Here is a 23,836-nt window from a genome sequence, read left to right as displayed (position 1 = left end):
TTCCTCTGTCTCTTAAACAATGAAACTGACATTTTCAAAGGGAGTACTTATTGGGGGTTGGAGTTGAGGGGTGAAAGAAGATAGTAATGTGAAGGGAAAACGGTGCTTGTCCTATCGAGAAACAAAACAAGAAGAATTTCTCTCACTTCTCTAGTTTTGTTCTTTAAATAAACCCGTGTTCTTTAACCTCAAGAACAAGAGGATAAAGCAGAGGCATGGCAAGAGTGTCTGCCTAGGCAGGTGACCCTTCAGCTTCTCACTAGCATCTAAGTAGTAACCTTAGCAACGAGAGGCTTCCCCCTCACTACAAGCAGCCTGTTTCTCTTAGTCTTCGTTCTCACTCCATTCCAACTCCAATGCAAAATACGCCTCTCTGTCTCTGAAGTTCAGGGAGAGGTGTCTTAATTGAGCCCCTAAAGAAACCCACACCCCCAGTACCTTTGGAAGCAAGTCCACGCAAGCCACCGCTCTCCGCCCTGAGCGTAATAGGGATTCCTAGTGACAAGCTCCTAAACCTATTTCTCCGCCAGTCCGAAATAGAAAGGAGCATCCTTTACCCTCTTAATCCTCGACCCTCACAGGCAAAGGAGCTTCGGGAAGTTAATCCTCAACCCTGACAGCCTGGCTGGGGACTAGCAGCCCACCCAACCCTGTGAGGACGCCGCCAGTAGGCAGTACCTGGGTAGGGATGGGATCCTCGGAAGCTCCCGCGTCCTCCCGAAGCATGCAGCCTTCCCAGCTCCAATCAGTTTATTCCTCAATTCATGCTGATCCGGCACTTGGAGGCAAAGGGATCCGGCCCTGAAGTCCCCCTTGGTTCGGGGATTCTGCCAAGTAGTGCGCGGGGGATGGGAGGAGAGGAGAGACAGCTTCGTGAGAGAGACTCTAATTACAGCTGCTTAGTCAAATCTAACAGCTGCTTTCTCCTTTCTCAGACAAGCAGCAGTAGCGACAACACAGACACTTTACACCCACAAGGAGGTGTGGGTGGGCACTGAAAGCTTCACTTCTTTTTCTTTTACACACACACACACACACACACACACACACACACACACACACGTTTTCTCCTAAAAGCCACTGAGCGCAGGTTTCTCCCCTTCTGTCACGAATGTCTTCCTAATGTTTTAAAGCCACCCCTGTTTTCACTTAATAGCTTCTCTCCAACCTTCCTTACTTTTCCTTTATTTCACTCTTTCATTATAAAAACACTCTTTTTAATTCTCTCCTTGATTCTCTTTCATTCTTTTCTCACACTTCTCGAATTCTGCCCCTCTCTCTCTTATTCTTCCTCACACAATTCTGCCTTTCAGTTACATCCGCCTCACCCTTTGCAGCAAACCTAAGAATGTGGCCCCTTCTTCAAACTTTCCCTTCCTTGAACTGTTAGAAGGAAAAAAAAAAGGGGGGGGGGGGAATACACACTGCAACAGTCTGGTTGCTAATCAGCATGACAAAGAGCTGGTTGATTCCCCACTGACTGATGGAATAGAACAAAGGGGAAACACTGGGTATATTGCAATTGTCACCATATGAGATGATGAAAAAACATTTTAAAGATACACAGCCATAAATACTTCCTTCACTTTCTTATTCTTTCCCCTTTAAGGCTTTCTAAAATCCTCAGAGATACTCGCCTAATTTACATCAAAATGCATATTTCATTGTAAATCCAGTAGGTAATTTGGAAAAGGCAAGAATCATTATGAATGTAGAATTATCTTGAAATTTCCAAGCTGAAAGAGACCTCAGATATTATCATATAAAGAGGAGGAAAGAGAAGTTAAGTGACCTAGGTATAACTCATCGGCAGAACCAAAATTCAAATACAAGTTGTCTGCTACCTAATTGAGTTATGCTTCTATTATATCAAATTACAATTGACTTTTTCTCTGCAACTGTATTTTATTTGGGGGGTTTTAGGGTTTTTTTGGGTGTGTGTGTATGTGTGTAACTTGAAAGGAGAAGGATACTCTTATGTACTACAATATGGGGGCAACTTTTGAGATTTCATTTACCTGTCCCTTTAATATGCCATTTGTACTTTTTATAACAAATGCTATTTTCCAAACACCCAACTGTTATATGAACAATTTATGTCCGTCTTTGGTATGGGCCTTTCTGAAAACATCAAATAATAACTATGAAGATAATGAACACAGAAATTTAGGATATTTTCTTAGGCTATGCAAAAGCTCTCACAACATATAGTAGGAATGATTTGTAAAGATAGTATTGAGATTATATAAAAGGATTAAACTCTTTATGATTGTGATTTTTCTTGAATGTCATTCATTTTTTTTAGGGTGAACTGAAATAGAGTGCCTCTAGATTTTTAGTATATGTGACACAAGATCAATTCAGGTAATTGATTTATCTTTACAGCTACTTTGCAGGGGGAATGTGTATATTATGTGACAAGTTTATGTATTATAACTCTAGTTTCAGAGAAATTCAGATTCAGCATAGGAAATGTTTCCTTTTTTATATTTTATTATCCTATAATGCCTAAAATCATTATGAATCTATCTACTTTCTTCAGATATTATTATTTCCAATAAAACCCTTCAACAAAATTAGAATCTTTTACAATTAAGACCTACCTTATTATATAAATTGCTACTGCAGAATCAATTAGAGTGTTAATTTTGGATACAAAGTGTGATTATTCCTTTTCTTCTTCAAATTCTTATGCTAATCATAAGTGTTTATGAATATATTTGGTGTTTATCACATGAAAGTAACAGTAGCTTCTAGAAGACTACATTTTCAAGTGAAACCTCTGACACACTCTACCAAGCTAGAAAGATTTTGGGTATAGTCTTGGTAGCAGACTTTACATCTTTTCTCTAAACATCAGCTTTGCTAAATTCAGACACAATAAAAAAAATGAGTTGTCTACAGGTAATAAATTTCTTCAACCATAATAATTTATTAACCTAACTACTTAAGGAAAGAGGAGCAGTGCTGGTGAAGTGTTGAAATGAGTATCTACAATTATAAAATCATGGATCCTTGAAACACAACTACCTTTGAATTTATAAAAAAAAAATTATATCCAATCATATCGACACTTTGTTATTAAACATGTTAATATTGGCTCTATTCTCAAAAGTCAATTCTTAACTTAAAGTAAGATTTGAAAGCTGATTTGCCATTAGCAATCGCACACTACATACAAAGATATCCAATTCTAAATATTAATTCTTTTACTAGCATAGAAATGTATTATCCATTCTTTGCAACCCCATGATTACAATTATAAAAGAAAATCACCTAAAACAAAGACCTGAAAGCAAGTATGTTCCATTAGCTTTTGATTTTTTAACACTTTAGAAACAAAATTATTAAAACTTTGGGATGATAAATGTGTTTTTATTGAACCAGTTGATAGCATTAAATGAATTCTGTATTTTAAGTAGACTTACATCCAAATGCCCCCCTTTTTTAGATTCCTTTCTTAAATGAAGAGACAACCTAGGAATGTTAATGAAGTAGTCTGCTCATTTTTAATAGATATTGAAAGGCCTGGGATATCCATTCCCCATGTAATTGGAACTGTATTCTATATTAACTAGACTTTTAGAAATAAATGTAGATTTACTTACTTACAAATGCAATTTTACTATTTAGAAATTTTTAACACATTTAATTCAAAAAGTCATTTCTCACCAGAGAAAAAAATTTTTTCCCATATTCTGCACATTTTAAATCCTCTACTACATTATTCACATATTCCTATCTTCATGTGACATTTGAACAGGCAGCACGGTGCAGTAGATGGAGAATGGACAGTAAAATAAAGAAAACCTGAATTCAAGACCAGCCTTTGACATACTATCTATGTAACTGAGTAAGTTACATTTTCTTAGCATCCTTGAGCTAATTTATAGGACTATAAATTGATTTTTTTAATTAACTTGTATTAGTAGAAAATTTTTTACTGCGACTTTCTTATGACAATAAAATGAAATATCTAGTCTTTCTCTACCACTTCCAAAAAATTCTGAAATTCCAAGTTTCATAGATTCAAATTCTGCTGGTCACATACTTGTCTGCATGTACCATGGGCAAGTCACTTGAACACCCTTTCATCCACACAACTCTAAAAAGATGTTGCAATTATTTCCATTTGTCGGGGGCATTTTCACTGAATAGTATGCCTGATGAAATCTCAGATGTTCACTAAAACTAAACTTCTAGATTAAGATCAGCAGTCTTCACCTAAATTTAACTTTGAAAGCCTGGAATTCCTATTCATTCCATTATGTTCTGTTTTCTTCTCTTTGTTCTTGAATATCATCTTTCTTTCATTTATTAGACTATTTTTTTAAACATCTAGAACTACTAAAACATTTAGCAGTCTTTCAAAACTATTTCAGGCACAAATACAAGTATTGAGGGGATATTTAGGGCAGAGAAATATACATATCTGATATTATGCATTTATATCTTCTATAGAGGTTTCAATGAGTTCTACCAGACCATCTGTTAGCCTATTTTAACTTTCTGTTGTGGACTAGGCAAGTCATTTATGGTTCCTGAGACTCATTTTCTTCATCTGTTGGATGAAAAGTTTGGACTAGATGTCCTCTGAGGTTCCTTGACACATTAGCTCTATGATCTTAATTAATATCAAAGGAAAAAAATAGGTATCTATGTTTGCCAAAGCAAATGTCTTTCTCGGATCATGGTGGAAGTCCTGCCATTTTAGAGATCTTAACATTCTTGGGGTAGGACGCACAGCTGTGATACCAGAGGTATATCATAGAAAGTTCAATTTATCAGGACATTTTTTTCCTAAATAAAAACAAGCTACAGATTTCAGAATGGCATGCTGTTTTGCTTTCTTCTTCTTCTTCTTCTTCTTTTTTTTTTTTTTTTTTTGAGCAGAACAAATCCATTATTAGCTAATGAACTCTTTAGGTTATCACGTTTTATATGGACAAGATTTAAATAATGGTTTAATACATTTCATCAAAAACAAATTTATTGAAACATCTTACTGCAGCTTATTTCACTGGACTAAAAATTTAACTTTGTTAATGATTTTTTTTTGCATAAGTAAATTTTTAATTATAAAAGTTTGGGGAAATAGTTCAAAATTAGCTTTTCTTAACATTGGTAACCATAGTGTCAATAAAAACAAGTTTCTCTATGGTTATATTTATCAAGCAATTCTGTATACTAATAAGAAATACATGGGTAATGGTTCTGAGGTTTCATTTTGCTCTGCTTTGTCAAATGCTTTCTTATTATACTAAAAATAAACAAACAGGAGGATTTTTTATTCTTTACACATTTTAATGAATTATATGACTGAAAAAGTTTTCTAGTACAGAAAATTGCTTGTGAAAGCATGTCTATGTTTTTCTCATCATCATGCATATATTGTGTATGTAGAATATTGTCATAAAAATTTATAAGAGGGCAGCTAGTAATGTAGTATATAGAAAGCTGGCCCTAAATAAAGTCAGGAGGATCTAAATTTAATCCGACTTCAGATATCATTTAGCACTGATTGCCCTGATTGCCTCCCAAAACAAAACAAAACAAACAAAAAGATTTCATAGCATTAAGAAAGAAGGCATAAAAGTTTTGAGAGCTGACATTCTCTCAATTGTTTTGGGGGTAGTAATGTAAGATTGATGTGTTTTTTTTTTCCCTTTAAGAAATCTTGAATACCATTCCCTGAATGATGCTTAACATAATTATCTGGACTTCAGTATTACTACTCAACCTGAAGATGGACATTCAGCTAGCATTTAACAGACAAATAGAATGAACCAGATTGCATTTGGGAAACCTTGTAGGGCTCCTTCATGCAGATTCATCTTTTTTAATGTCAGTATTTTCCTGGTGATGTTATGTTACTTTGAATCAAGAAATTCTATAATTTCTTAAGGATTAAAATTGTGGGTGAACAAAAATGGCAATGGATAGATGACTGTGGCCTTGAGAAACTGCAGGATATAAACACTGATGGTCATCATAATATCTTGGAATATTTGGTAAAACACCTTTTTTTAAACTATCAGTGTTGTCCCCCTCATGTACTATTTTCCTCTGACTTATACCCACTGACGTATATTAGTTACTATGGAAACTATAATGTTATTTGTATAAGTAGTGCTTATCAACAAGTAAGACATAGAACCATAATGATTTAGAAAAAAATTAGATTTCATATGATGGCTATTGATAGCACATATGTGGTGTGAATTCTATGTATAGACTTGTGAGATAGTCATGAAAGTGACTATGATTTTGGGATACCATTTTGAAATTAGTGAACATAAGAATCATATTGAAAATCTTAGTTATGCTATTTTTCTCATTCCTTCTATACATTCCAGTGATTTTGTTTCTTTTTCTTTGCCATATTTCCCATGTGTATTAAATAATGTCTAATTATTTTTCTTCTCCCACTTTCCTTTTCAATTCCCAGCCCTATGTACAGAATAATGATTAATGGTCATGCAAATCATCTAAGAAAGCTAGAGGCACAAAGCAATTGTTAGGCCAGCCCCTGTGATAGCATACTGACCTCACAATGTTTGAAGCATTAATAGCTTAAAAAAATGAAGAGGCCAGTTAACATTAAGCATATGTTAACAAGATGAAAGGAGCTGAGTTAGGAAAAAAATAATAACAATCTCTCTGACAGCACATTTTCTCAAATACTAAGTGTTTTATGAATATAGACAGATATTGTAGGACTTATGGAATGTATCCTTCTTTGTTTTGCTGCTGAAATCATAAGGATTCAAAATACAGAATTTGTGAGCTGTCTTAACTCTTATTTTAAAGTATTCTGTGTGAGTTGTGTGGGAACCAAAACTGACTTCTAAAAGATTAGATGACTTGCACAAAGTCTAACAATGAGTTAGGATTAAAGTGACATTAATGACCATCTAGTCCAACCTCTGACAGACAATTTTACAGATAAGGAAATTGAGGCCCAGAGAGTTTAGGACACTTGCCAAAATCATACCATTTGTAGTAACAGATCTGGAACAGATCTGGATCTTTTCATTTTCTATGGATCCTTATTTCCTCCTACCTGGTAGTAGTATAGAGAAGAATCAGCAGCATCATGAACTATAAGAAAATGACAGGAAGAAGGGAAAACAGAGAAACCTTTGCTTCTGGGTGATGTAATTTGCCATGAACAGAAGGTAAGAAGTTACAATGAATCACACTTTGTGGTAGACTAGCCTTATTTTTCTTGTATGTAAAATAAATATAAACATTTCAACAAACTCTTATTATGTGAGGCAGACAGGTAATAGAATAGAAAGAGTACTGCACTTGAAGTCAGAAAAATCTGACTTCAAATCTTGACCTTTATATTTTTTAGCTGTGTGATCTAGTAAAGTCAAAGTCTTTTTTTCAGCTTTCATTTCTTTATTTGGGGATTTAGTAAAATGAAGACAATAACATGTATACTGTGAGGTTATTAAGTATCAAATGAGAGTGTGTAAATATGTGTGTGTGTGTGTGTTGAGAGAGTGAGATAAAGAAAAGAATGCTTTTTTAAACTTCAAAATTCTGTCTTTTTATGTGTGGGTGTGCCTTTAAAGAGCTTATGGTTTAAGGTGGGGAGAGAGTAATGGAATGGTAAGACCTGCACAAAAGACAATGATATGAGTCAATAATGTGAAAGGCAAAGGACAAGTACATTGATATAATGCTCTGAGAATCCTGAAGGAGAAAGGGAGTAAGAAAAAACTTGGGGAAAAAACTCAAAACTGTCAAATAAGCACAGCCATATTCCCAGGTGTTTTTCTTTCTTTATGCTTTTCTGTGAAATTTTGCCTCAACAGAACACATCTGTGGGTATTTTTCTCCCGTGTGTTCTATCAAGTCAATTCTCAAGGGTCCAAGTTTATGTTTGGCACAGGAGTTTAGGATGGCAAAATACCAAGAGGGAATTGGCTGATGTACAGGCACAGCTGTTGGCTAACTGCCTGATATGCCTTTTCAAGGTCACTATACTTTCTTTTAGGTGTGTCCTTAACACAGCAGGGAAAGAGCATTGCTGTCTTCTCAGTTTCTGGGATCTTGTTACTTCATATAATATATATAGTTCACTGATATCTAATTGTATTAACTTATTTTAGTTCCATTTCCCACCTTGACTGTAAATGCACTTTTTAAATTATTTCTCCACAATGTGAGGGTGAGAAGATGTAGTGAAGTGAATGAAGGGAACAGAAAGGAAGGATGTCCACTAAAGACCAATATTGTGTACTTCATGATGGTCAGCTTTGTTAACTTTTGTTTATGCAGGAATAATCCTATTCAATAAATATTTATTATTGTTAAACATCTATTATATTCCCATCACTATGCTATTCTCTGAGGATACAAAAGCAATAATAAAAATATTTTTTGTCTTCCTTAACAAGCCTGAATTCTACTGTAATTGAAGTTATGTGCACATTATGTGGTATTGCATGATTGGTGTGGGCAGAAAACACAAGATGAGGAGGCATACCATCTGTAATGGTGTAGGGATACCCAAAACACTGAAAGAGAAATTTCTGTCAATGATTTCCACCCCACATAAAGTTACATTGACATTGTCCCTTTTCTTAAACATCTTAATTCCTCTTGAGCTAATAAGTAACTTTTATTTTTATTTGAATTCAGAATCAGAATATATAGGTTTTAAAAGGGTAAGAGTTGGACTGGTCTTTAACAAAAGAGTCATCTATTTCTATAAATTGTCTAAAACTGACTCTACTCTAAATCGTTATTGCAGGAACACAAAATCCAAGTGTGAAAAATAGTATTCCATGATTTTGATGATGCAGTATCTTACTCATTTGGAAGGAGGAGAGAGTGGGATTCTTTTGCAAAGTATTTCCTCATGAAGATAGCAGTTAAAACTGTGGGTTTTAGTGACCAAGGAGAATGAATGGATAGAGAAGGGAATATATATAATTATGATTATTTAAACATCCAATTGGTATAAATATCAGTACTTCATAAGCTATTGCAAATAGCAACCTATTCACACATGCTCATTTTATGTGTTTCTAGCTAATATGATTCCATAGATTTTTCATGAAGAATTGGTCTAATTTACTGATGGGCTTTCCTTTGATTTTTCTTGTGTTTCATAATCTAGATTTAGAAACTCTCTTTTATTTTACAGATTAGGAAACCAGAGCCCAGATATTTACTTGGCTAAAGTTACACAGGTAGGAAACATTTTATAATTGTCAATGTAACACTCAAATTAGGTGTCAGTTATCTCTTGCTCTTGCTGACCCCTTGATGAACTTATTCAATTCTATACTGTTCTCTTTTCTTGATTTCCTATATTCTTTATCATAAGACTGATTATGCCCTGCCAAATCTTAACCTTATATCATTCTTATCACTTACTGTCTTTAATCTTACACATATGCTACTGAATGAAGGTAGAGAAAATCATGCAATCATTCTGATTGGGTCCACTAAAAATGTATATCCTACATTCTCAACTGGGCCTCATACCTGTTAAGCAATTCTATTTTGTCTTTCTTATAGATTCACTAATCCAGATCTCCATAATGGCTCTTTTAAACATTTTCATCCTTTCTCAAATCTCCCATTGCGCCCCCTTGATTTTTGCCTCATATTTTATGAGAAAAAATGAGGTCATTTTCTATTAGCTCCTCTTTCAACTCTCTTAATTATCTCTTACCACTCAGATGCCTTTGCTACCCACTATTTGCTCTTTTATCTCTGTCTCACATAATAAAGGAGCCTTGTTCCTTACCTATTCACGTAAAGTCATTCCATCCTTTCTCCTCCAACGGACCATCCCTTCTACCACTTATCACTTATTTTCAATTTTCCCTTGTCTACTTTCTCCTTCTACATTGCCTACAACCATGTTCATATCTCCTCAATCCTGAAAAAATCTCACGTAATCCTTCCATCTATCATCATTATATATGTTTTCTTTTCCTTTTAGCTAAGCTCTTTTAAAAAGCCAGCTACAACAGGTGCCTCCATAATCCCTCACAATCTAATTTCCAACAAAATTTCAACCAATTCCACCAACTCCATTCTCTTAAAAAATATTCTTAATTACCAGTTCCAATGATCTTTCCTCAATCCTTATTTTCCTTGACCTTCCTACAGCCTTGGGCATTGCTGATTAATCTTGTGATCAACAGAGTATCTTTGATATTTTCTTTTCTCTAGGTTTTCATGACATAATTTTCTCCTGCTTTTTATCTTACCTATTTGAACACTCCTTCTCAGTATCCTTTGCTGGATCCTTATACAGATCACACTTTCTAATCATAGATGTCCCTCAGATTTCTGTTCAGAACTCCCTTCCATTCATAAACTATGCTACTTCATTTAATGACATTCTTAGCTTCCATGAGTTTAGTTACTATGTGTTTGCTTATGATAGTGAAATCTTCCTATTCTGTCCCAACCTCTCTGCTAACTTCTAATCTCACATTTCCAACTGCCTTTTAGACTTGTGAATTAATATCTTAAAATCAACATGTCTAAAACTGAGTTCATTCATTATCTTTTTTCCCTAAACCGGCTCCTATTTCTATCTTCCCTGTTACTATAGAGGACAACACTATTATCGAAGTGTCTCAGACTTGCAGCATAGGAGCTATCCTCAATTCCTCACTAAATTTCACATACCTCCCACCACCATAATTTAATCTGTTTCCAAGGCTTGTCAATTTCACCTTTCCAACATCTCTTGGTGTCTTTTGCTTTTTGGTAACACTGCCATCACTCTAGAACGTGCCCTAAATATCTCATACCTAGACTATTGCAATAATTTACTAGTGAATCTGACTGCCTCATGTCTCTCTCTACCCCAATCCATCTTCTATTCAGTCATCAAAGGAATTTTCCAAAAGTATAGTCTGACCATGTCACCTCAATTACTCAATAAATTCCAGTGACTTCCTATCATTTCCACGATCAAATACATAGTGCTCTATTTGGCATTAAAACCCTTTACAATCTAGCTGCCACCTATCTTTCCAGTCTTCTTATATTTATGGTAATCTATGATCCAATGACAACAACTTAATTGTCTCCTCTTAGGTCTAGGCATTTCCTCTGGTTGTCTCATATCTGTGGAATGTTCTTTCCCACTCCCTCAACTATACTTACTAATTTGGTTTCATTTAAGTGTCAAATAAAATCTCATCTAGTTTTTAAAGGAAACCTTTTTCAAACACTATTATTCTATTGCCTTCCCTTTGTTAATTATTTCTTATGTATCCTATATGTGCATTGCTTTGTGTATGTGTACATCTTGTCTCCTTCATTAGATTATAAATTCCATGATGTCAGGGACTGCCCCTCCCCCCCCCCCTTTTTTAACATTAATACCTAGTGCTTAGTGAAGTGCCAGGAATGTAGAACATACTTAATAAATGTTTATTGATTGACTGTAATGGGGGATGCCTTGTAGAGCTATTGTAAGAATTGAATAAGAAAACATAAGTAAAACATTTTGCAAATCTTAAAACGCTATATAAATGTGAGCTATTATTACTTTTCAAATGTATTTTAACTTGCTCTCTTCTCATCTTATTTATTATTACTGTTATTAATATTTTATATTAATGAAATAATAACAATAATCAAAGTGTTTAGGTGTCACCCTATTTGCAAGCCAGAAGAATTCCTACCTTTTCATGATATGTTGAATGGATATAATCCTGCTAAGTTTAATTGGCTAACTTCCTTCAATAATCTGCTTCAAGCAATTCTTAGTCAGCTATACCATCTTTTTAGTCTGACCGTTTACTTGAAGGTGATCAAGTGGTGACACCTTGGATAAAATTTCTGTCAACTTCCATCTCATACTCATTGTTATTTATGAGTTCTCTTACACATACTGCACTATTCTGAGTCATCTACTCATAGATTCTCTGAATATGCTACACTTTTAACTTTATCTTTTCTGGCAAGTGAATAAAGAAGATTGCCTATATCAAGTAACATGAATTGTTTTGACAGTCTTAGGTTTCACACTGATGAATTCTGAAAAGCTTATTCTCTTAAGGCTGGCCCTTGTATTTGCCAGCTCTTGAAGCTAGGAAAAGAACAGTGTATATTTGGATAACCTTAGGATTTAATGGATCTGAAATGATTATTTATTAAAAGTACATGATGTGTTGCTACTAATAGGATAAAAACTATTCCCATTCTCTTACTGGTAGTTTTTAATTTACACAGCTTTTATTTATACAACTTTAACAGGATCCTTCCTTGACACTAAAATAATACAATCTTGGAGTTTCAGAGTTTATGGAGACCTTAAAGTTGATTTACTCCAAGTTGGATGAGGAAACCAATTGGTATGCAGCAATCACTTAATTGCTTGTTAATTGATTGATTGATGAGTAAGGCAAGACCACAGGGAGCTTAGAGTGTAATAAGGAGATATCATCACCACAAATATTTCCATACTTGATTGGCTCCCTTTATTTCATCAATGTGAATATTTCCTAAATAGCAGAGAGAGTACTACCTATCTATAATTTCTCATCCAGAGTGAAATAGTTCTTTGTGTTTTTTTTTTTTTCATAATGAATGTTACTCTTTTAGGGAGCAGTTACCATTTTGTTTTTATTTTTGTCATAAACATATAGTACAATGATATCAAGCTCAAATAGAAATGGATCCACAAAACCATATATAAGCTTCCTTAACTAGGCATATTGACTTTAAAAAAATCTATATTCAGTTGAATTGCTGCTTTATTAAATATTTTCAAACTACATTTTAATCTGGTTCCCTGGCACTCTAGAGTATACTTGCCTTCAAGCTATATTTGACACTTTTTTTCTAGATGATTTCTGAATCTATATCTACTCTTGCTATCTCCCTAGTCTAAAATGTCATTTTCAATTACCTACAGGGGGTCTCCATTTGATTGTTCCATAAGAGTTTTATATACAACATGTTAACTTCAGCCTCCTAAACCAAGATCTGCTTTTCATGTGATTACTTATATCCATGGTAACACCCATTTACATCAGGGCTTCTTAAACTTTTTTATTATCACAACCCCTTTTCTCCTGAGAAAATTTATAAGACTGTTTATATAAGTATGTGAAATAAGTATATAGATCAAACATTTACTGATAATATGTCATAATTGTATGACTCCCACATTCACTTATGTGACACCCCCCCCCCCAACATGGGGTCATAATCCACAGTTTATAAAGTTTTTATCATGTCACATAGGTTGATAATTTGGGGGCTATCTTTCATCTCTCACATCCATTTAGTTTCCATGTCCGTTGAATTTCATAATTCCCTTAGATCAGGTCTTCCATTACTACCTACTAGTATTACTGCAAAGCAGCTAGTGGATAAAGTGGATTAAGTGTCAGTCAGGCCTGGAGTCAGTAAGATTCATCTTATTGAGTTCAAATCTAGTCTCAGATACTTAGTAGCCATGTGACTCCAGGCAAGTTACTTAACCTTGTTTATCTTAGCTTCTTTATCTTAAAATGAACTGGAAAAATAAAAAGACAAGCCACTCTGGTATCTTTGCCATGAAAACCCCAAATGGAATCCTGAAAAGTTGGACATAATTGACAATGACTGAACAAGAAGAACATCCTACGATAGTTTTCCCTCCCTCTTATCATTCTCACTTGCTAGATTTTTTTTTTTTAAGCATGGAACTGGTAATGTCACTTCTGCTTAAAAAGCAAAACAAACCACCACCAACAACAAAACACAGGCTTCTTTGACCTAGCCAATAAAGTTATAACTTCTTTCTCTGACATACAAGGTCATTCACCACCTGGAACCACACTACCTTTCAAGAGGATTCTCATGTTATACTTTTTGGTATATATTCTATATTCAAGCTATTCTTGAACTATTTAGTCTCAGAATGGAAAATTTGACTATGCAGATTATATATGCTTATATTTATTACATTGAAAATTAAAACATCAATGTTACTATGAAAATCATTTTGATAGACTAGGTCTCTACCACACTTTGAAAATCTTTACTCTATCTAACTCTTTGATCTCTGAATGTACACTACACTCATATCAAATTGTCTTGGCTCAAGATCTTCCATTGTGATTTTGAAATTATTGACTTTTCAACCTACTAAGAACATATGTGTCCATCTGGAAAGTAAATATCCTGGCAAACTCATGGGAGAGGCCTATCTAATCACCAGGGAAAATAGGCAAAAAGAAATGATGAGGGGAAATTGCTACAGAAACATTCAGCCTTCAGAATGTATCCCCCATTGTTCTGTCTACCACATGAGATTTCCTTTTTTGTGAGGAGAAAGTAGTGGGGGAAAATCCATTCTCTTTATATTTCCATTCTTTACTCCTATGGCATCAATTATGTCTCCTCTGCTTTCTGATACTGCCCTATAATTATGCTAAATATAACAGATTCACTGAGGAAGTGGTATTTGAGCTGGATGTTGACAAATTGGTAGGATTTCAATCGAGACTAATAGATAGAAAAAAGTTGTTCATAAAAAGTTAATAATGTGAAATCAAAATCACATAAGGAAAAGCACTTAATATGTATAGAAAATACAAGTTATCTAACTGACGTGTGATTTATAAAGTATGTGTATCATGGTTCCCACTTGAAAATTATCACACAGGTTTAGTCCATTACATACTACTATAATCTCTCTAATAAATGGCTATGAAACTTCTTTTTTAAAGACCACCATTAATGGAGAACTCATTATCTAGTAAAGCAGCCAATTTTATTTTTAGTCAACTCTAATTTTTAGGAATTGTTTTTTTCCCCCTTATATCAAGCATTAAACCATCTCTGCATGCATCCTAGATTGTGGTACCCAGAAATAACAAAATATTAGGAGTTAAGGTGACCAAGGCAGATAACTGTAATTAACCTACTATTCCAATTGCTACAAACAAAATATTTTTTACTTATACAGACTAAGATTACATTAATCCTTTTGGCTATTACTTCACATTGTCCACTCACATTTTTAAGGCTTTTTTTATATGAATTATATTTTCTTGTCATGTCTCCCCCATTTGTACTGTGTAGTTCATTCTCTGAAATGATGTATATGATTTAAAGTTCACCTGTATTATATTTTTCCTTTAGAGGAAGCCTAAGATGTTAGATATAGACCTCAGAAATTAGAACGTTATTCAAATCTTGCTTCTAAAACATATTGGTTATGTGTGGGCAAGTCATGTAAATTCTTCTAAACATCTCTTTAGAAAAGAGTTTGTGGACCTGTATCAATTGTGGGAGTTTACTCACCAAGAATTTCCAATACCAAGAAAATCACAGGCTTAGACCTACATTTGTTACTTAAAGCCTCTAGACTCAGTTATCTAAAATCACAGGATCCTCTGTTATTCAATTCACCCATTCTTCTAGTCAGCTGACAACTTTGGGGATCCCAATTCTATAATCCAGTGTGTTAGTTTTCCTTCTCATCTTTCTATCATCTACAAATTGGATAAATAACACATATGCCTTCAATCAAGGTGTGGACAAAAATGTTGATTAAAACAGGGCCAAGGACATATTCCTGTAGTGTTTTGCTTGATGCCAACATCAGATTAATAACAATCCATACGTTCTTACTCTCTGGAAGTGATTATTCAGCTAGTTCAAAATTTGCTCAATTTTCTTATTATGTATTTCACCTCCTTCCAGAGGGTCCACAAGAATATTATTAGAGAATTTGCTAAATATTGAATCATAACAAATGTTGAGGAATTCTTCAGTCCAGTAGTCCTAAGATACTTCTGCTGAGTAATTCTTCCCATGTTGGTATATTGGACTAGAGCTCAATAATCAAAAAACAAGACAAAAAGACAAAACATTTTATTAAGTGAATTAACTTCATCTGATGGGCATGTGCCAGGTGATAGCAGCAAACTGAACAAAGGGATATAGAAACATATAGGGTTTTGCCCAGCATTAGCATAGATAGATATTTATTTTCAAGTTACAAAAAAAGCCTGTCAAATGAAATTGCTTATTCACTTTCCTTGTTAGTGAGACTGAATAATAGGGACAGGGTTTTAAGTGATTTGGAGTGAATATGTTAACCTTGGGGTTGGAATGTATTAATTTTAGGGCCAAGGAAATTGTAAATATTAGGTTTGTTCCAGTAGGACAATACATTTTTCTGAGGTTAGTCTTATCAGAATATCTTGGAAGAACAGGGAATTTCTAAGAGAGTGGAGGTCTCCTTCAAGACAGAATTAAGTAAGGCTCATCCTGTCTTTGATAGACTTCCTTAGGACTTTTTTTTTTTTTAACACAACTCTGGAGCTCCATAGCTTTGATTTCTAAGTTTACTTTTTCTGGGGAGATGATTCACAAAAACTTATAGTCTTAATCTTCTGCTCTATACAATCTTCTGCTCTACACAGTCTGTTCTATTCAAGTATTTATTCAGTGCTTACTTTGTGGCAGATGTTTTGTTCAATGGAATTACAAGTGGAATCCACAAATACTTTTTATTTGCCTACATTTTAATGAAGATATAAAAATATTTATTAAAAAAAAGTAGATGGAGGGGGAGGGCATAATAGAAAAGTGGGAAGAGGTATGAAGGAGTGAACATTCTTGGTCTGGGTACTTCATGGAAGTCCCCAAAGGAACTCATCAAGTGGAAGAAGAAAAAATTTGGAAAGTCTGTTATTTAGTTGCTTAAAATATTTCATTTGGGAAAATGATCTGCTTATGAATTACAGTATATATATATGTGTATGTGTGTGTGTGTGTGTGTGTGTGTGTGTGTGTGTAATTCAGTTTGGCCTAAGATATTCTTTAATCAAGTTTCCATAAGAAAGTAAGATATGGAGTTCAAAAAATAATTAATAAAGCAAACACTACTAAACAAAAAATTCAGGTAAAGTAGGCCTCAGTTATAGTTTTTATCTAATCTTTACATGTCTATGACTCAAATAACTATTTGACTGTGAAAATTTGAATTTCCATTTTTCTGAGGGATGCAGAACTTCCTTGAAAAATTTCCCATATATCCAAACCCTTACTGGCTTCCAGTAACATCACTACCCCCTGACTCTACCCTATTAGTGCAACACAAGACATTATAGTCCCCTGAGGGTCTCAGGACAACATCAGTGCTACATCAGGCAAACAGCCAGTGCTTGCAGTCCTTGAAACGAGAATCCTGAGATAGTGTACCCTTCACCATAGAGAGTGGAGCTCAAATTTAAAAAAAATTAGAAAACAAAAGTGATGAACAAAAAACAATAAAAAAGAATCTGATAATAGAAAGTTATTTTGATGACAATGGAAATCAAGACATAATCTCAGAAGAGGACAACAATGTCAAAACATCTATGAGCAAAACCACAAAGAAAAATGGGAAGTGGTTTCCAGTCCATAAAGAACTTATAGAAGAGTTTAAAAAGCTTAAAAACCATGTAAGAGAGGGAGAGGAAAAATTTGAAAGAGAAGCAGGAGTGATAGAAGAAAATTAAGAACAACAGTTTGGAAAAAGAAAACAGTAAAGTTGGATGAATAGAATAAGTATAAAAGCTAATTGAGGAAAACAACTCCTTAAAACTTAGAATTGGACAAGTGGAAGTTAATGACTCTATAAAACACCAAGAATCAAATTAGTTTTAAAAATAGAAGAAAAACAATTCATGGGAAAAGCAACAGACCTGGAAAACAGATTCAGGAGAAACAAAGTCAGAATCATTGGACTATCTGAAAGCCACAATCAAAAGGATGTCCTGGACAGCATCTTTCAAGAAATTATCAAGGAAAATTGGAACCAGAGGGCAAAATAGTCACTGAAAGAATACACTGATCACCTCAGAAAAATAAAGTTACCAAAATAAAAACTCCCAAGCCATAGAATTATCAGGTCAAGGAAAAATATTACAAGTGGCCAGAAAGAAACAATTCAAATATTAAGGAACTATAATTGGGATTACACAGGATTTAGTAGCTAAACCATTAAAGGATCAGAGGTTATGAAGTATGATATCCCAGAAGGTAAAGGATCTAGGACTACCACCAAGAATCATCTATTCAGCAAAATTAAATATAATATTTCAAAGGGGAAAATGCTCAGTCAATAAACTAGAAGGATTTCAAGCTTTCATAAGAAGAAAACCAGAATTTGTCAAAAGATTTGATCTCCCTTATTAAGACCCAAGAGAAGTCAAAAAGTTAAAAAGAGAAAAGAAAACATCAAAGATTCGATGGAGCTAAACTATTTACATACCAACATGGAAAGATGATATTTGTAATTCTTAAAAACTGTACCACTAATAGTATAGCTAGAAGGAATGTACATAAATAGAGGATAGAAGTATAAGAAAAATTTAAGGGAATGACATAAAAAATAATTAAGTGATGAGAAATATATACTGTGTACAGAAGAAGAAAGGTAAATTATTTCACATGAAATGGTATGAAAAATCTATTACAGTGAATTGTTGGGCAAGTTGTGAGCTGATCCAACCATCCTGGAAAGCAATTTGTAATTATGCCCAAAGCACAACCAATCTGTGCATGTCCTTTGATCCACTAATACCTCCACTATGTCTGGATCCCAAAGAGATCATTAAAAAGGTAAAAGAACCTGTGTGTGTGTGTGTGTATGTGTATGTGTGTGTGTGTGTGTGTATGTATATATATCTATATCTATATCTATATAAATATATAGATATAGATATAGATATATCAGCCTTTTTTTATGGAAAAATATTGGAAATTGAGGGAATATCCATTAGTTAGGGAATGGCTGGTAAATGTTTGTTAAATGCATTTACAAGCTTGGTAAATGACTGTTGTGTCCTGCTTTCTAGAGCCTCCAAGTTGGGGCGACAAAATGTAGCATTGTTTTCTAGAGGCCCCATGCTGGAGTGATTAAAATATACTGTCCTAGTGGAGAAGTGATGAGACAGGACTCCCAAGGATGGTGGAAAAATGGAGTCCATTTATTACAAGGTATTTTCCCTTTTTATACCCTCATACCCTTATGTTACAACAACACTTGGCCAGCACCAAGTATATACTGCACACATGGGACCATATAAACAACTTGCTATTGTATATAATTTGCCACCTGGTATTACTCTTCTTCAATCACAACATAGGTTGTCACCAACCCTGATTTCTCGGGAAGATGGAGAGCCCGTAGGGGAGATGGGGAGATGAACCAGATATTGTTGGCAGGTTCCCTCTGGGCTGAAAAGTCTTATACCTCACCCAGAGTTTCCCCACTGTCTGTGACCCTCTACAAATAACTGTAATAAAGTATTATTGTACAATAAGAAATTAGAAACAAGCAGATTTCTGCAAAACTGGGAAAGACTTGTGTGAATTGGTACAAAGTAAAATGAGCAGAACCGGGAAAACATTGTACACATTTTATCAGCAACATTGTGTGATGTTCAAGTATGGATGATTCAGCTCTTTTGAGTCACAGAATGATTCAAGACAAGTGTAAAGTACTCACAATGGAAAAGGCTATCCATATCAGATAAAGAACTGGTGACTGTATGCAAATTAAAGCATATTTTTAAACTTATTTTATTTTTTACTACTTAATTCTTTGTGTGTGTGTGTGTGTGTGTGTTTCCCTTTTCTTTCTTCTGTTTTCACAACTGCAACTAATATGGAAATATGTTTTACATGCTAGCACAAGTATAATCTATATCAAATTGCCTACCATTTTAGAAAGAGGGAATAGAAAAAAATTCAGGACTCAAAATGAATAAAGGTAAAAATGAATACTAATAATTATCTTAACAGATAATTGGGGAAAATACTATTAGAGAAACTTGAAAGAAAGTTAAATAAATTTACTAACAATGATGCAAAAAAATAAATTGGTAATTGCTAACTCATCATTGTTTGATTTATTGGTTTGTTTATTGTCTGGACTTAGAAAAATGGTAATAATGAGAATTAAATTTTAAAATATGCATACAAGCATCCCCCTCCCCCAAGGCTGGTTATTAAACATTTACCAGCACACCCCTGTATTATTCGAAACACATTGCTTGTATTTAGTGGAGTATAGAAGAAAGCTCAGGGAAGAAATCATCACCATACTGGAGGTCTGGTGGCTAGAGTTTTAATAATACTAGTAGAAACTGATATTTATAAAGTGGTTTAAATTTTTTAAAATGTTTTACATCCATTATCTAATTTGAGTTTTACAGTTCCCTTCCATTAAAAAAAATGGAAAGAGGAGGAGAAAAAAGCTCACCATTTTCTATCTTATAGCTCAAACTAGATCAACTGCAAATTCACCTGAAACATAATTTGTTTTGTTTTTGTTTTTGTTTTTGTTTTTTTATCAGTCTTCCTGGAGAATCTTTTTATTTTATTTTATTGGACTTTTATTTACAGATAATATGTATGGGTAACTTTACAGAATTAACAATTGCCAAATCTCTTGGTCCGATTTTTTCCCCTCCTTCCCTCCACCCCCTTCCCCAGATGGCAGGATAACCAGTAGATGTTAAATATATTAAAGTACAAATTAGATACACAATAAGTATACATGACCAAACTGTTATTTTGCTGTACAAAAAGGGTTGGACTCTGAAATATTGTACAATTAGCCTGTGAAGGAAATAAAAAATGCAGGTGGGCAAAAATATAGGGATTGGGAATTCGATGTAATGGTTCTTAATCATCTCCTAGAGTTCTTTCGCTGGGCGTAGCTGGTTCAGTTCATTACTGCTCCATTGGAAATGATTTGGTTCATCTCATTGCTGAGGATGGCCAGGTCCATCAGAAATGGTCATCATATAGTATTGTTGTTGAAGTATATAATGATCTCCTGGCCCTGCTCGTTTTACTCAGCATCAGTTCGTGTAAATCTCTCCAGGCCTTTCTGAAATCATTCTGTTGGTTATTTCTTACCAAACAATAATATTCCATAATATTCATATACTACAATTTATTCAGCTATTCTCCAATTGATGGGGATCCACTCAGTTTCCAGTTTCTGGCCACTACAAAGAGGGCTGCCACAAACATTCATGCTCATACAGATCCCTTTCCCTTCTTTATGATCTCTTTGGGATATAAGCCCAATAGTAACACTGCTGGATCAAAGGGTATGCACAGTTTGATAACTTTTTGAACATAGCTGAAACGTAATTTGTGCTAGAATCTTTCTCATGTCCATGGCTCCTGATTCCCTATAGTCACTTATGACTTTCCATCTGCTCATCAAAATTATTGCTCTCTTTTTCTCTCTATTTTCTTCTTTCTATATCACTCACTTGACTTCTACATTGCCTATCCATTAATTCTCTTCTCAAAGTTAGGGGAAGGGGCATTATGGTAGTTTGCCCATGCTGGTCTTGGAATCAGAAAGACCTGAATTCAAATCAGGCACTTACAAGTTGTGTGATACTGGGCAAGTCACTTGAACCAGTTGCCTCAGTCTTCTCAGCTATAAAAATGACTTTTAGAAGGAAATGGCAAATCATTGTAATAGTTTTGCCAAGAAAACCCCATTTGGGGTGACAAAAAGTTTGACACTATTGAAAAATTAGGAAAACCAAAATCTAATCAATCCTCACTCAGATTTTAAGGAATGCTAAAAAGAACATCTACCAGATGATAGTTCCACTTCTTTTGTCTTATGTCCAAACCTTTGGTAGAACTCCAAAATATGGATTACATTAGCAATTCTTGAAATGTTTAGAATTAAATCACATTTTTCTGTGCCTCTTTGCCTCTGTCTCTGTCTCTATTTATCTGTCTTTGTCTCTGTTTCCTTTTTTGTCTTTGTCTCTCTATATTCATATATATAATAAATATAGATAGCTGAATTTAGATATCAAATCAAGTTTCTATTACACAAAATTTATGATTTCTTTTCAACAAATTGAATTAGAGGTGTCAGAAAAAGGACTGGTACTGGAATCAAAGAATCTCAGTTCAAGTCTATGATACTTATGTAACCGTAGCCAGATAATTCCACTTCATTTGCTTGTTTTATTTTATATAAAATGAAGAGTTTGAACTAGCTGGCCTCTGAGGAGCCTTCAGCTCTATAGTTATGATCCTGTAATTAAATATGGTTTTCTTAAAATTTTCAACTTTTCCCTAATCATCCTCAAAATGAAAGTATTGTACTAATACAATACTGCAGCAGTGACTATGGATAAAATTAAGCTTTATTGCTTTAAGTGGTTCTCTAGTAGTAGTAAAATAAATAACAAGATGCCAACTTATTGGTTCATAAAATAATTCTGATTAAAAATCATACCAAGAATTTGAGGACAGAAAGAGGGTACAACAGATAAAGTACTGAGCCTGGAGTCAGAAAGACCTGAGTTGAAATTTGGTCTCAGACATTTACTAGCTGTGTGACACCCTGGGCTAGTCACTTAACTCTTCTTACTTCAGTTTTCTCATCTGTGAAATGAACTGGAAAAGGGAATAGTATATCACTCCAGTTTCTTTGCCAAGAAAACTCCAGATGAGGTCATGAAGAATTGGACATGACTAAAACAACTGAACAACAAAAACTGAAAAAGAAATATTCTCTTCACAAAGATCACTTAAGACATTTACAATCTGTTTGGCGTGATATATAAGATATATTTGAAATTATGATATATAATACAAAAGAATTTGTAATTGTCAAATTATGCAATAGTTTATAATGCTCTTAAATACTAGTGTCTCCCTGTAAACAAAACACTTGCATTTAGTTATATGGATATTTGTTCTTCTGTAAAGTACAATTTTTTTTTCATTGAGTTTCATTTTTTCAGATTTATACATGTATATCAACTTTTTAAATACACATTTTTTTAATGAATCATGTTGGAAGATAAAAATCAGAACAAAAGGGAAAAATCACGAGAGGAAAAAAAAAAACAGAAAAAAGTGAACATAATGTTTTGATTTACATTCAGTCTCCATAGTTCTCTTTCTGGATGCAGATGACATTTTCTATCCAAAGTTTATTGGGATTGCCTTGAGTCACTGAACCATTAAGAAGAATCAAGTCTTTCATAGTTGATCATCATACAATCTTGTTGTGACTGTGTACAATTTGTTCCTGGTTTTTAAATCATCTTATTCATCATTTTTTGTAGAACAATAATTTTCCATTACCTTCATATGCCACAGCTTATACAGCTATTCCCCAACTGATGGCACCTGCTCATTTTCCAATTTTTTGCCATCACAAAAAGAGCTAATACAAAAATTTTTGCACATATGGATTTTTTCCCCTCCTTTATGATTTCCTTGGGATGCAAACCCAGTAGTGGCATGGCTGAGTCAAAGGGGATACACAATTTTACAGCCTTTTGGGCATAGTTCCAAATTGCTCTCCAGAATGGTTGGATCATTTCACAACTCCATCAACAATGCATTAGTGTACCAGTTTTCCCATATTCCCTCCAACATTTATCATTATCTTTTGGGGTCATCTTAGCCAGCCTGTGAGGTATGAGATGGTACCTCAGAGTTGTTTTAATTTGCATTTATCTAATCAATTGTGATTTAGAGAATTTTTTCATATGATTATAGCTAGTTTTAATTTCATCATCTAAAAATTGTTCTTATCCTTTGACCATTTATCAATTGGGGAATGACATGTACTTAGCTGATCTCACTGATTTCTGAATTAACACCACCTTTTTTTTGTACCATCTCCCCCTGCTCCAAACAATGAGTGGTTAGTGGAGAGAATAATTTTTATTAGGTTTTAATGAGTTACAGGCCAGCACAAATCAAATCATCTAAGGCTTATAAATTTTAAAAGAGTCAGATGAGAGTAAAAGGTTATATAGCATTGGAGCTGAGATGATTTATTTTC

At 34.1% G+C, this 23,836-nt stretch overlaps 1 long non-coding RNA gene across 2 annotated transcripts in view; it reads left to right on the top strand.

Annotated features, from left to right (window-relative positions):
• Positions 1-6,614: 6,614 nt before the first annotated feature.
• Positions 6,615-23,836, top strand: part of LOC116422279 — a 40,942-nt gene continuing 23,720 nt past the window's right edge. For both annotated transcript variants that reach the window (XR_004232850.1, XR_004232851.1), the window contains exons 1-2: positions 6,615-7,178; positions 9,164-9,209. This is a non-coding gene — a long non-coding RNA (uncharacterized LOC116422279). The remainder of the gene's footprint in view (positions 7,179-9,163; positions 9,210-23,836) is intronic.

The sequence above is a fragment of the Sarcophilus harrisii genome, chromosome 3 (genome assembly GCF_902635505.1).
Source record: "Sarcophilus harrisii chromosome 3, mSarHar1.11, whole genome shotgun sequence".
NCBI lineage: Eukaryota > Metazoa > Chordata > Mammalia > Dasyuromorphia > Dasyuridae > Sarcophilus > Sarcophilus harrisii.
This window is presented reverse-complemented; position numbering and strand designations above follow the sequence as displayed.